General features: G+C 35.7%; 1 pseudogene across 1 annotated transcript; it reads right to left on the reverse strand.

Annotated features, from left to right (window-relative positions):
- Nucleotides 1-9,225: 9,225 nt before the first annotated feature.
- On the reverse strand, nt 9,226-11,693 carry LOC138834649 (casein kinase I pseudogene; annotated as a pseudogene). Its single transcript, XR_011374228.1, has one exon. The product of XR_011374228.1 is annotated as a casein kinase I pseudogene (transcript).
- Nucleotides 11,694-12,635: the final 942 nt, after the last annotated feature.

A 12,635-nucleotide genomic window follows, 5' to 3' on the forward strand; every position in this document is an offset into this window, starting at 1 on the left:
GATCCAAAAGACTATCCCCAAATTCCTGGAGTTTAGCAAGATAAAAAATTAACTTGTAAAAATCAGAAGTCTTTCTGTATTCCAGCAATACAAAAACAGAGAGAGAAATCAGGAAGACAACTTCATTTGCAATAGCCTCAAAAAATATTTGGGAATTAACCTAACCAAAGAAGCAAAAGAACTTTACAAAAAAAAATCTATAAAAATTTAGCTGGGTGCTGGTGGCTCACACCGGTAATCCCAGATACTCAGAAGGCTGAGATCTGAGGATCATGGATCAAAGCCAGCCTGGACAGAAAACTAATCAGAAAAATCCAGAAGTGCTGCTGTGGCTCAAGTAATAGTTTTCTAGAGGTTTATTGGAGATAAGAGTCTCAAGGACTTTTCCTGCCCAGGCTGGCTTTGAACCATGATCCTCAGGTCTCAGCCTCCTGAGTAGCTAGGATTACAGGTGTGAGCCACTGGTGCCTCGATGGGCATATGTATGTGTGTATGTGGTACTGAGGAATTGAACCCAGGGCTTCATGAATGCTAGGTAAGCACTCTACCACTAAGCCACATTCTCAGCCCTGTAGTTAACTCTTACAGTATTTTTTTAATTAGGAAAAGACAAAACATAATGGTAACAATCTGAATCATGAATGTCTTATTTACTGGTCAGCAGATTTCTTCAAGTTATTGGTATATTTTCAAAATACAAAGAACACAAAATTTTTATTGGAAAGCAAAGTAATTGTCAATGTTGGTTCCTGGCTTATAAATGCTTCATATGAAATCTTCAAAGCAATCTTAAAAGTTGTAATTGTAAATATGTACAGTCTTCTGATGACCTAACTATTTAGTAGTTACTTACTCTCCTGGAAAGCCAATAAAAAGACTGAAATGAATTTACCTCTGTGAAGCTTAAGTCTTTTTTTTTTTTAAATTACCTAAGGATTTGAGAGGCTTCAAAAGATTGACTCATCTATATTGCACCAGTATCTTATTATAGATACTTATTTTTATTCTACTTGAATTTTGTTATTGTTAAATATTTAAAAATTGAATTTCCATAAAATACATATGGCCCAAATTTTAACATTTTGTATATATATAAAACCATATATTATTACACAAAATCATTTTTATTCAATGCCATAAAAAAGTCATATAAGTTGTTCAATAGTCAATACCAACTGTCTCCAGAACTTTTTAATCTTACAAAATTGGAACTATACCCGTTAAATAATTCGCCATTTTCTCTTTTCTCAGATCTTTCTAATTGATAATGAATTTCTGCATGCATGAGTCTAGCTATTCTATCCTTATTAATATAATCTTATATAAAGTATCTTCATGTACATGGGATTATATAGAATTTATGTTATGTGACTAGCTTATTTAACATAGGGCAACAAAGTAATATGCCCTTTAAGAAGTAGACAAATTGTATGTATAGCTTCTTTATCATTTCCTCAAGTTGTCTAAGATATATCCATATTTTATTTATTTAGTGTGTGTTGGGATTGCACTCCATTCTGTAGTTGAGTACTATTTTATTCTGTAGGGATATGACAGTTTGTTCATCTTTTTATCCATTGCAGTATTCTTAGATCACCTTCATTTGGAATTTAACGATAATTCCAGTATAGGAGGAGAAATACAAATATTTATTTGTAACCCTGATTTTAGTTTTTTCAGATAAACATCAAGAATGAAGATTGTTGGATCATACAACAATTATACATTCAAGTTTCTTTTAATCAGTGATTTGACTTTTATGTTGTTTTTTAAAACATTTTATTATATTTAAGTAGTTATGTCTATATAATGGAATTTTGATTACCACAGGCTTGTAGCTAATTTGAATTTCAGGATGTATGAGTTATTTTGATGGACATCTAAAAAACTATTATTACAGTTATTCAGTGTCTGTTGCAACTTCATATAAATTTTAGAAGAGATATTTTTAGTTCTGCAAAAAGTCATCATTTTGTTGTTTTGAAGCTATAGATTACTTGGGTATAATATTGTCATCTTCATAAGATTGTCTTCTATGGATTTAACATGGTATGCCTTTCTATTTATGTTTTTCTTGAATTTCATTTCATTAATCATTGTTATTTATTTTTAACGAGATTTTATAACACTGGTAAACTTAATCCCTCAGTATAATTATTTCATATAAGGATTAGATATCTAAGAATAAACAAGTTTTGCCATATTAAGTTTTCATGAAGTGAGTGTCAAAGCTGGAAATGCACCTTAGCACCTTTTTCTTAGTGTAATTCACATTCTGTTCCATTTAAAGTATAAGGCCTGTCATCGTTAACTTTATTTTGAAGAACACTGTAGTTCAAATACAAATGCTGATAAATAATCTTTTTTTTTTTTTTTGGACAGTCATGGGGCTTGAACTCTGGGCCTGGGTGCTGTCCCTCAGCTCTTCAGCTCAAGGCTAGCGCTTTACCACTTGAGCCACAGAGCTGCTTCAGGTTTTCTGAGTAGTTTATTAGAGATGAGTAACACAGACTTTCCTGCCTGAGCTGACTTTGAACCATGATCCTCAGATCTTAGCCTCCTGAGTAGCTAAGATTACAGGTGTGAGCCAACCATGCCCAGCTATAATCATATATTTAACTTCAGTGGGATACTCATTTGTCAAAGTACCCCAAATTTCTGTAAATTTCTCTCTAAAGAACTGAATGAAAGAATTACAATAATTACCTTTTTTTAACTACCTGAAGAAAAATTCGGGTTCAAACAGATAAATGACTTAGCTAGGTTGCTAGGGTATTCTGTGAAATCAGAATAAATAGAAATTTATCCCTTTCAAGCTGAATTTAGTAGATGTTCCTACAGCTCATTTGCAACTCTGATGAAGAATTTGAAAATGGAAGCATAACATGTAAACTAAACCCCAAGTTTTCCAAAGTAGAAACCACTGTATATTGAGAACATTAACACTTTCTGAACAATGCACACAGGAATTATATCATTCTTCCTGTGAAGTCTCAATGATTGCTGCAATGCAAACAATGTTACTGTAAATATTGAAAAAGTCTTATTGATTTTATTTATCTCCCTATCCAAATCAATAATAAAGAGTAGTGAGCATTTTAGAAATAAAATCTTTGAAATTTTCCTGATCCATCAGTAGACAGTAAAATATAGTTCTAATAGTTATCCTTCTGAAATAAATGCATAGCAGTCATCTATCATCAATCAGATTTTTCAAATATGTTCATAACTTATTGTACTGTTTGCTACTGTTTTAATACACATATTTCCAAAATCAGTGGGGTCAACAGATACTTCTAAGGCATTCAGAAGTAACTCTTCCAAATCAATTACTATCTGTCACAGCTATAACACATGGTGTTCATTTGAGTTAGGACCTATTTTTAGTGTGACTCAATCAAGATTTCTGTATTCTGTTATCTTGCATATAAACAAAAAACAATGTTTACCCTGTCTGGGCAGAAACTTCAGATGATACCAGAAATCCACATGAAGTGTCCACAAGACTAATTTCACATTATGCCTCTTTAATGTTGTAATATATCAGTAGTTTTGTTGGGAATAAAATTCAACTTTCAAATATTTATATTTTTAACAAGATCTACTATTAGTAGAGCATAATTTTGTCCCATGTTTTTAAAAAATGAATTCATCGACTTTAAGTGCTAACTGGATGATAAGTGGACTACCAAAAAGGGAATTTTTACAATCCATAGGCAATCCTTGCAAAGAGGAAAGACGGACACTTCAGAGTTATTTTATTCTTAGAGTTCTTATAGGGTTTGTAATAACCTAGATATACCAGGCTGCAGCATAAATGTAACTTAATTTTGTTTAAAAAAGGAATGATCAATTTTAAACATTAAATGTGCTCATTACTTTGCTCATGTAACTGTAACCCCTCTATACAATATTTTCACAATAAAAAAACTTATTTAAAAAAAGCATAAAAGACTAATGGATAACCCCTTTCAGCCACTTATGTTACACTAGGAAATTCTTAGTGCTTTTCATTTTATCACAAAGATAGGATTCCCACTGGGTTTCTGTAGAAAAAAATTGTCCAGTGCAAATAGTCCCTAAGACATTATTTGTTGTATTAAGATGAAAAAAAAATAAGATTCTGCTCCAAGTATATAATGACTGCAAAGCTGCTACTTCCATATTCAGATTCATACTTTAAAAAACAAAAAAAGAATCTGACTTTTAAGTCAACCTTTTCCATTCTTTTTTATGGATATCCAAAATATTTTAAAAGTTAAAAATAAGCTAGAATTTGCAGGTTAAAGAATGCAATTGATGCCAGAATTTTATCCTCTTCTATAATCTGGCACTAGTCCCACAATGTGGAATTGCTTTTTCAGTCAATACTTAATGCATTTTGGACCAACTTCCCTTTCAAATCACACCATGAGTAAATCACATTAACTCTTCAGAGCGATTAAGTTAATTCAAGGTCAAAAGCTCATGGTATTTACTGCCTGATACACCATGTTGGGGACACTGCCAGGCACACAGTCAGTACATAGTGAGTCAATTGAGAGCTTAGCACACAATGCTTTGCCTCCCACTCACTGCCTTCCTCTCTAGGGAGATCCAGCTCTCTGTAATAAGATTTTGAAGGATCCTAGCAGTTCTCTAAATGGACTCAGCCTACATATATTTTGCGAAGTAAGTAATATTGATTTTTAATAAAAGATATGACCTTTCTTCTCTAATGTACCTAAGATCATTTAAGATTTTCATCCTCAGAAGAGACAGATATACTTCAAGGAGATATTTAGTTTGGCTTGTTTCAAAACTGAAAACTTGCCTTCAAATGGATGTCCTTGTGACCTTGAGTTCATAGGTATACTTTCACATCACAACACAGCTGTTTCTGTTATGTATTGAGTACTATACATAGCTGAAAGAGCTTCTTTTCTAGAGCTACATATTTTAATTGTGGCTTACAGGTATATTTTTAAAATTATGATTAAATTTATTTTATTTTATAATCTACCATTTGAAAATGTGCAGATAGACATTTATGGTAAGATATTTATAGAAAAATTGTCTTTATATTTTATCTCACTTTGATTATTTGAAATAACATCTTCTGATTTATTCCTTGTAGTAATGACCAATAGATATGTGGCTTACAGGAACTCCTAAAAAACAAAAATCTGCTTTTCCATCCATATTTTCATTTACTTAATATATACATGTACAGGTTATTGTATTATCTCCTAGTCTCTTTCTTTCTGTTTCTATCTCTGTCTCTCTCTTTCTGCCTGACTCATACATATTAATTTTTATATATATTAATTTTTAAAAATATCAACTTATTTTTACCAGATATCAGAGTAACATTTCCCAGTGTATAGACTCTTTGGGGTGACAAAACCTGTGGGTTTCCCCATTACAGGAAGGAGGTTGGAGAAGGGAAGATGTTATAATGGCCTACTCTTAGAAACAAGAGTTAAAGTAGAAACCTACTAAGATAGTCATTTGCCATTCCAAAAGTACCCCACAGTGAGAACATGCAATTATATAGTTTTTCTCACTTTGCAATATCTCCATATAGATTACTTGTTTCTATTCTTGTTTGTTTACTAGAAGCTACAAGGGGATTTCCCAAATATGAAAAGTTCATTCTGTTTGTTTTGGTCCTCTTGTTTGCAGCAAAAGATAAAATTATCCTAAGCCACAGCCAAGGAATAGCTGAAATCTCATCTACAGAAACCAATAAGAAAATTTCAGAACCAAAACAGCAGGATGATCCCAAGGAATTAATTAAAAGCATTCATTATCAGTCCCAAGAAAGTACTAAGTTAAAATGTGTGAACAATTAAAATGAAGTCATGATTGCAAGTAGAATAGACCAATGTGTTAATAAAAGTTGGAGAAGCAAGCCCTTGGAGCACAGGATATTTTAAAGAAATTTTGGTTGGCATAATACCGCTGTTTGAAGAATCACCCTAGGTATGTCTCCTCCTTCTTCCATCTTGCTAAAATTTAAAGGTACTAATTGGCCATTTTCTTACTCTGCTCATACTGCTAAAGGGAATATAATATGAAAAATATAGGGATTGATTTCTGATAAAATATTACTGTTGCTTTCTCATGCTGGTTGTGCTAGGAATATTTAAAAGTTTTAATAAGGAGCTTTGAAAAGTTTTTAAATAAATGAGAAAGCATATGTTAGTGAACACTAACTTAACTCGATCTACATTAAAGTCTACTTTTGTAATATTTCATTTTCTCAGTTTTCTATTATTTGATGCAGGTGCCTATTAAGTTTAGAATAACATTTTATATAACCCATAGAAAACCACTGAATTTCACTAATATGGTCTTGGGAATTTAAAATTGGATAGAGCCATTTGGTGGATTCTTAATTATAAAGATAAAATTGTTTTTTAATTCTAAAATAAAATCCAATTAAGTGCACACTTTGAGTTGTCATCAATTTAAAGTATTGTATTAATCAAGTCCTCAAAGATCCTGATTAATTATATCCCACCCTAGTCCTTCAATCTTGTAAATTCAGACTAATATCAATCCAAATCAGAATTGAAATCTGTCCACAGTCTATGACCTGGTGTTAATATCTGGCTATTCCTGGAAATAGAATACTTTTGCTCCACATCTACCTTTTAAATTGTCCTCATAACTATTTGCATCAATTAAGTTATTATAATGAATCTCATTACTCTTACTTGTTGTTACAATATCATAATAGTAGTCTAAACCAAAGTTTTAAAAGTTTTTTAGTATTAGATGTCCTGTGATTTATTAAATATTTTTTTAATATAAACATGGAGTACAGAGTGGTTACAGTTACATGAGTAAGGTGATGAGTACATTTCTTGTCAAACATTGTTACCCACTCCTTTGTTTTTCTCCCACTATCCTCTTCTTCCTCCCCCTACCCTCCAAAGTTATAACCTTCATTTCTGACATAGTGGCTTGTATCTTGTTGTAATGGGTCATCCTTTGTCCTTCTTTCAGCATTTTGTTATTCCCCTTCCTTAAACTTTTTAAAAATGCTTCCCAAAACGTTTGAGGGTTTTTACTTTAATTTTACTTTTATGATGGCATTATTAATGGAAATTACAGCTGGGTCAAGTTTCTGGGGGTAAATATATCAATCAGTAAAGCCAGTTATTTTGTTTATTAGTTTTCTTCGAGGACCAATGGTGCAAGTGGATTTTGGATTTGATTCTTAAATGTATAACTAACTGGTTTAATCATCCATCTGATACTTCTGTGTACTTATGGATGCCTTCTTAGTAAATCCCCCTATGAACAATCAGTGACACTACCTTTTATGCTCATAGCTACAAAACTTGAGGCTTATAAAGATGTCAGCATGTAGCATCACTGTGTAGCTTTGCCTAGTGTTTTATTTTGCGGGTAATTCTCTATGCAGGAATGATGTGCATGATATGCAGCCATCTGTATCACTAATGCAGCTACACAGTATGGAGAAGACCCAAGTTCCTCCTTAGGAAATTTCTACAAAAGTGTTCATGTGACTTCAAGGAAAGCCTCTGTGTTTCCACTGACAATACCAATTTTGCTTCCTCTGAGGTCACTCAAGGATGGGTTCTAAGCAGCAAATTGTCCCTTTTTCCCAGTTGATGCTCCTGTATCCATTTCTAATCAAGGGAAATGTGTGTGCTATTTTGACCAAGTACCCACTTCTAAAATTTTCTTCGCAATTTGGATATTATTGTTTTCTTAACTGATATAGAGAAATCCTTTACTTCATGTTATATAATAGAACTATAGTGACATAAACAGGATTGAATTGCCACAAAAACAAACACCAAGACAGTGGGATAGAATAGAGGATTGAGTAATAAATTAATACAGCTATAGTCCAAAAACTGGACATACTTATGCAGAAGACTGAAACAAGTCCCTATTTCCTGCCCTGAATTGTTCATTCAAAGTCCTTAATGTAAGACTTGAAACTGAAACTACAACAAGGAAGAATAGGGCTAATACTGGAAAATACTGGCATAGACTATAAACTCCAGTAGCTCAACAAATAATGACAAGGAATGGCAAAGAGTATTGCATTAAATTAAAATGGTTCTCACAGCAAAGGAAAGTCACTAGAAGGAAGAGGAAATATGTACAATAGGAGAAAATCTTGCTACATATACAATGAATCTCTTGGACTTTTCAGCCCAGCTGGCTTTTGAACCATGATGTTCTTATTCTCAGCCTTCTAAATAAAGAGGTATATAGGCACGAGCCACTCATGTTGGATCCTTGTTATCATTTCAATCTGTAGCATCTACATGCCATCTTATTTGCATGGTGAAAGCAATTCCAGTTTTTTCTCTGTTCTTTCTGAGTTAAATTAATAGAGGTTTATTGATTACATTTACCTATTTCTTGAAACATCTTTAGGCTAAGTACAATGACAAACACCTCAAGTACTAGCTATGTAAGAGATTACAGAATGTTTTTGGTCTGAGCCCTGAGTCGTCAACAACAATTTTTCTACCATCTACTTAATTCTCTTATACTGGATACTGTTTTTCTTCTTTCATAGGGTTTTATACTTACTCTCACCCTCTTAGTTTCTTCAGGTAAATGATGAGGACATGGATTAAATATCTTTCTTCTTTCAGTAGAGATGTTTAATGCTATAAATCTACATATTGTATTTGTTTATATTGAGTCCAGCTTCTAGTTAAAAACTTGCGTGTGATCTTTCAGGCCCAGCCACAGACACAAAGGCTTTGCCTAATAGAAGAAAGTTTGCCTTCCCACACCACACTTTTTCACTTCACTATCAGAAAAGAGTTGCATTTCAGGTCTCTAGGCCCACTTTGAACATTGACTTTCCCATGTTTGAGGACTTCCCTAGCCCTGGCACCTTCATTCATAGATCCCCCTGCTCAAACTTTGAAGTCTGTTCTCCATACCTCCAGAGATCGCATGTGCAGAAGTGCTAGCAATTAAAGCACTTTGACATAGCACCCAGTACTTTTTCTCTTCTTATGCTCTGCTCCATTCTTCCATCATATGTCTATAAATCTATTGAGAACCTTAATAGAAAGATAACATTGGGGTCAATTCTACTGACTCTCCACTGGTTTGCTGTTCCTCAGGAAAAAATAGAACAGAAGGAATCAGCATTACACCTATTTTTAGATTTGAGTCACCATAACAAGATAGAATGAGTGGATTTTGTTTTGTTTTTATGCTTTAATTAGTAACAATAACACCTGACAGCATAGTTCTTTATTTTCCCCACTCAGACGAGCTTCTGACAGTTGTGTTTATATTTATAATCAATTCCAAATATTCTCTAACATATCTTTGGATTTATTCTTTGACATATGATCTCTTCAGAAATGTGTTGTTTAGTTTTCTAATATTTGGAATACATGTAGCTGACTTTCTCTTATTGAGTTCTAACTGAATTACATGGTTATGTCAGAACCTGAGAAAATGTTTGAATCAATTAACCTGTCTTTAATAAAATTTTATGGCTCAGAAAATCCTTTATATGGGGAACTCTAAGTGTGCATGCTGAATGTCTATTCACTACTCTTACTGGTTCATATAGTCTTTTCTGTTTAGATTTTTTTATTTAGTGATTTATCTAAGCAACATACATACATGTTCAATGGTAAGATGTTAACTAAATTTCTGTGACAAATATACTTTTGTTTTTTTTAATACCAAGAACATTATAGAGTTAATGCTGAATCCCAAGGATAATCTAGTATTCACTAAGTTTTCTTAAGTCTTCATGCTAGATGCTATTATTTCTAGCACAGGTAAGCAGGCAGAGTCCTTCATATGCTCAAACACTGGAATCTTTGGTTGTTACCATGTCTTGCAAACAAGAAGCCAACCACTGAAAAAATGTTTTAAGTGAACAGCTTGCAAACCCCAGGGATGGACACCCTAAGAATGCACAATTGTGAGCATTTACAACCATCACAACTGAAGACTGTTCATGCCATTCTTCTGAAATGAGATCTCAAAGCAGTATAGTTCAAAAGAAAGGTTTTAGCACAAGATTGGCATATGCACAATTCCTCCACCAATTTGTGTATGTTAACCATTTAGTTAACTTTTCCACTTGGAAAAAAAAATGCAACAGAAAACCAGACACCATGTTTCACTATCTCAGTTAATATTCACAATTATAGCGGCTACAACTCAGGACATAGTATCACCAATGCTGCCCGGAGCCAGTTTATACTGCAATTAAGTTTTTTACACGAAGTAAATGGTTGTCCACAGCCACTGGCTAGTGTATATATGAACTAAAATTTCTAGATTTGGGGAGAAACAAATTGCTGCTCTGATCATCTGCTCTGCTTCTTATGCTCCTCAATTCATGCTTAGAAACCTGTGGGGGTTGGGGCCTGCTGACCCTGACCACTGGAAGAGGCTGCCTGCTGTGCGGCTTTCTGCTTTAACATTGTCCAGTCAAATGTGTAGTCATATTGGTGGTTCAGGGTCCTGAAAAGGATGCGAAATAGCTGCCTCAGGTATATGTAATCCGGGGCTTCCTCGAAGCGCAGCCTGCGACAATAGTTTAAGTACATGGCAAATTCTGCAGGAAACCCCTTACATAAAGCTTCAACAGGAGTGGACATCTTCTTTTCACTAATCTTTTCATATTTCTGTTTCTTTGTTGCAGCCTTTAGTCCCTGCCATGGCAGACTGGTTCTATTAAAATACATCAAGACATATCCTAATGATTCCATATCATCTCGGCGACTCTGCTCAATACCAAGATGTGCGTTGATGCTAGCATACCGGGCAGTGCCAGTGAGGTTTTTGTCTTCTCTGTATGGTATGTGCTGCCTGGTCCTGTTGTCTCTGTACTTCTTGGCCAAACCGAAATCAATAAGGAATAACTTATTACAGTGACGCCCAATACCCATGAGGAAATTATCTGGCTTAATGTCTCTGTGTATAAAATTCTTTGTATGCACATATTCGATTCTACTGATCATCTGGTCAGCTAACATAAGTACAGTTTTCATGGTGAACCTCCTTGAACAGAAATTGAAGAGGTCTTCAAGGCTGGGTCCCAGAAGATCCATGACTAGCACGTTACAGTCCTTTTCCTGACCATACCAGCGTATGTGCGGGATACCGACCCCACCTTGAAGAACCTTATAGAGTTTGCTCTCGTACAGCAACTGGGGATGCCTGGCCTTCTGCGATTCTAGCTTCACTGCCACCTCCTCGCCGTTGGTGATGTTAATCGCTAGGTAAATGTCCCCGAAGGAGCCGGACCCGATCTTCCGCACCAGTTTGTATTTCCCTCCGACCGTAAATTCGGCCTTGGAGCCGCTGCTGCTCGCCATCCCGAAACGCGAACATGGAGGCTGGGGCCTAGCCTTGGACACCTCCAAGGGGCGGATGGAGGAGGCTTCCCCCGGGGGGCCGGCGCGCCCAGCGGCGCCAAGCCCAACTGGGCGGCGGGAGATGGAGAACGGAAGTCTGTCCTGGCGTGGCAGGGCCCAGGAGAATCGGTCCCTGCCGCTCGGCCTGCCTGCCTGCCGGGTCCTCTTCCACCAGGCCGCTGCGGGGTGGCTGGGGGGTGGGACGCGGTTACTGGGGCCAGGCCGCTGGCTGGAGGGAAGACCCCGGTTAGGTTAGGGCAGGGGAGGGGTAACACTGCCCAGCCAGGGCTGCCGGCTTCGGCCCCCAGTCACTCCGCCCAGGCCGCCATCTTGTTACTCCCACTCCAGCCAACACAAAATCCTGGCTCCTAGATGGTTGGAATCTCTAAGCACGATTGTAGGTAGCTATGTTCATCCTGTTTCTACAAGCTTTTTCCAATTGTTTTTACATTTATTTGCTACGTATCTCAAGATAATTTAGTATTTTTGTCTAAACAGTACGTATCTAAGTGTGAATGTATGTACGTGTGTGTATGTATGGATGGATGGGTGAATGGATGGATGGATGGATGGATGGATGGATGGATGGATGGGTGAATGGATGGATGGTAGTGTGTGTTTTGGACTACGAGCCTCCTGTTTGATAGACACCCTTCTACTTGATCTGTGCCTCCAAGCCATTTTATTACCATTGTTCCCTTCCTTCCTTCCTTCCTTCCTTCCTTCCTTCCTTCCTTCCTTCCTTCCTTCCTTCCTTCCTTCCTTTCTTCCTTCCTTCCTTCCCCCCTCTCTTTCTTTCTTTTTTCTTTCTTTTTTCTTTCTTTGTTTCTTTGTTTCTTTCTTTCTTTCTTTCTTTCTTTCTTTCTTTCTTTCTTTCTTTCTTTCTCTCTCTCTCTCTCTCTCTCTTTCTTTCTTTCTTTCTTTCTTTCTTTCTTTCTTTCTTTCTTTCTTTCTTTCTTTCTTTCCCAAGCCTGCTGGATTGTTAAGTCTCAATCATCCTGGATTCTGCATCTACCTATCTTTTTCTAATTTTTTTTATTGTAAAGATACTCTGTACAGAGGGGTTACAGTTACATGAACAAGGTAATGAGTCCATTTCCTATCAAGCATTGTTACCCCCTCCTTTCCTCCCCACCTCCCCAATTTTGTAAAGTTCATTTTCAACATAGTGTCTTGTAAATCTCTTTGTTACAATGGGTCATCTTGTAACCTTATTTCAGCATTTTGTTATTTCCCTTCCCTTCCCCAAATTAGAAA

This window comes from Dipodomys merriami, unplaced genomic scaffold, assembly GCF_024711535.1.
Source record: "Dipodomys merriami isolate MVZ:Mamm:240054 unplaced genomic scaffold, mDipMer1.0.p SCAF_22, whole genome shotgun sequence".
In the NCBI taxonomy this organism is placed as follows: domain Eukaryota; kingdom Metazoa; phylum Chordata; class Mammalia; order Rodentia; family Heteromyidae; genus Dipodomys; species Dipodomys merriami.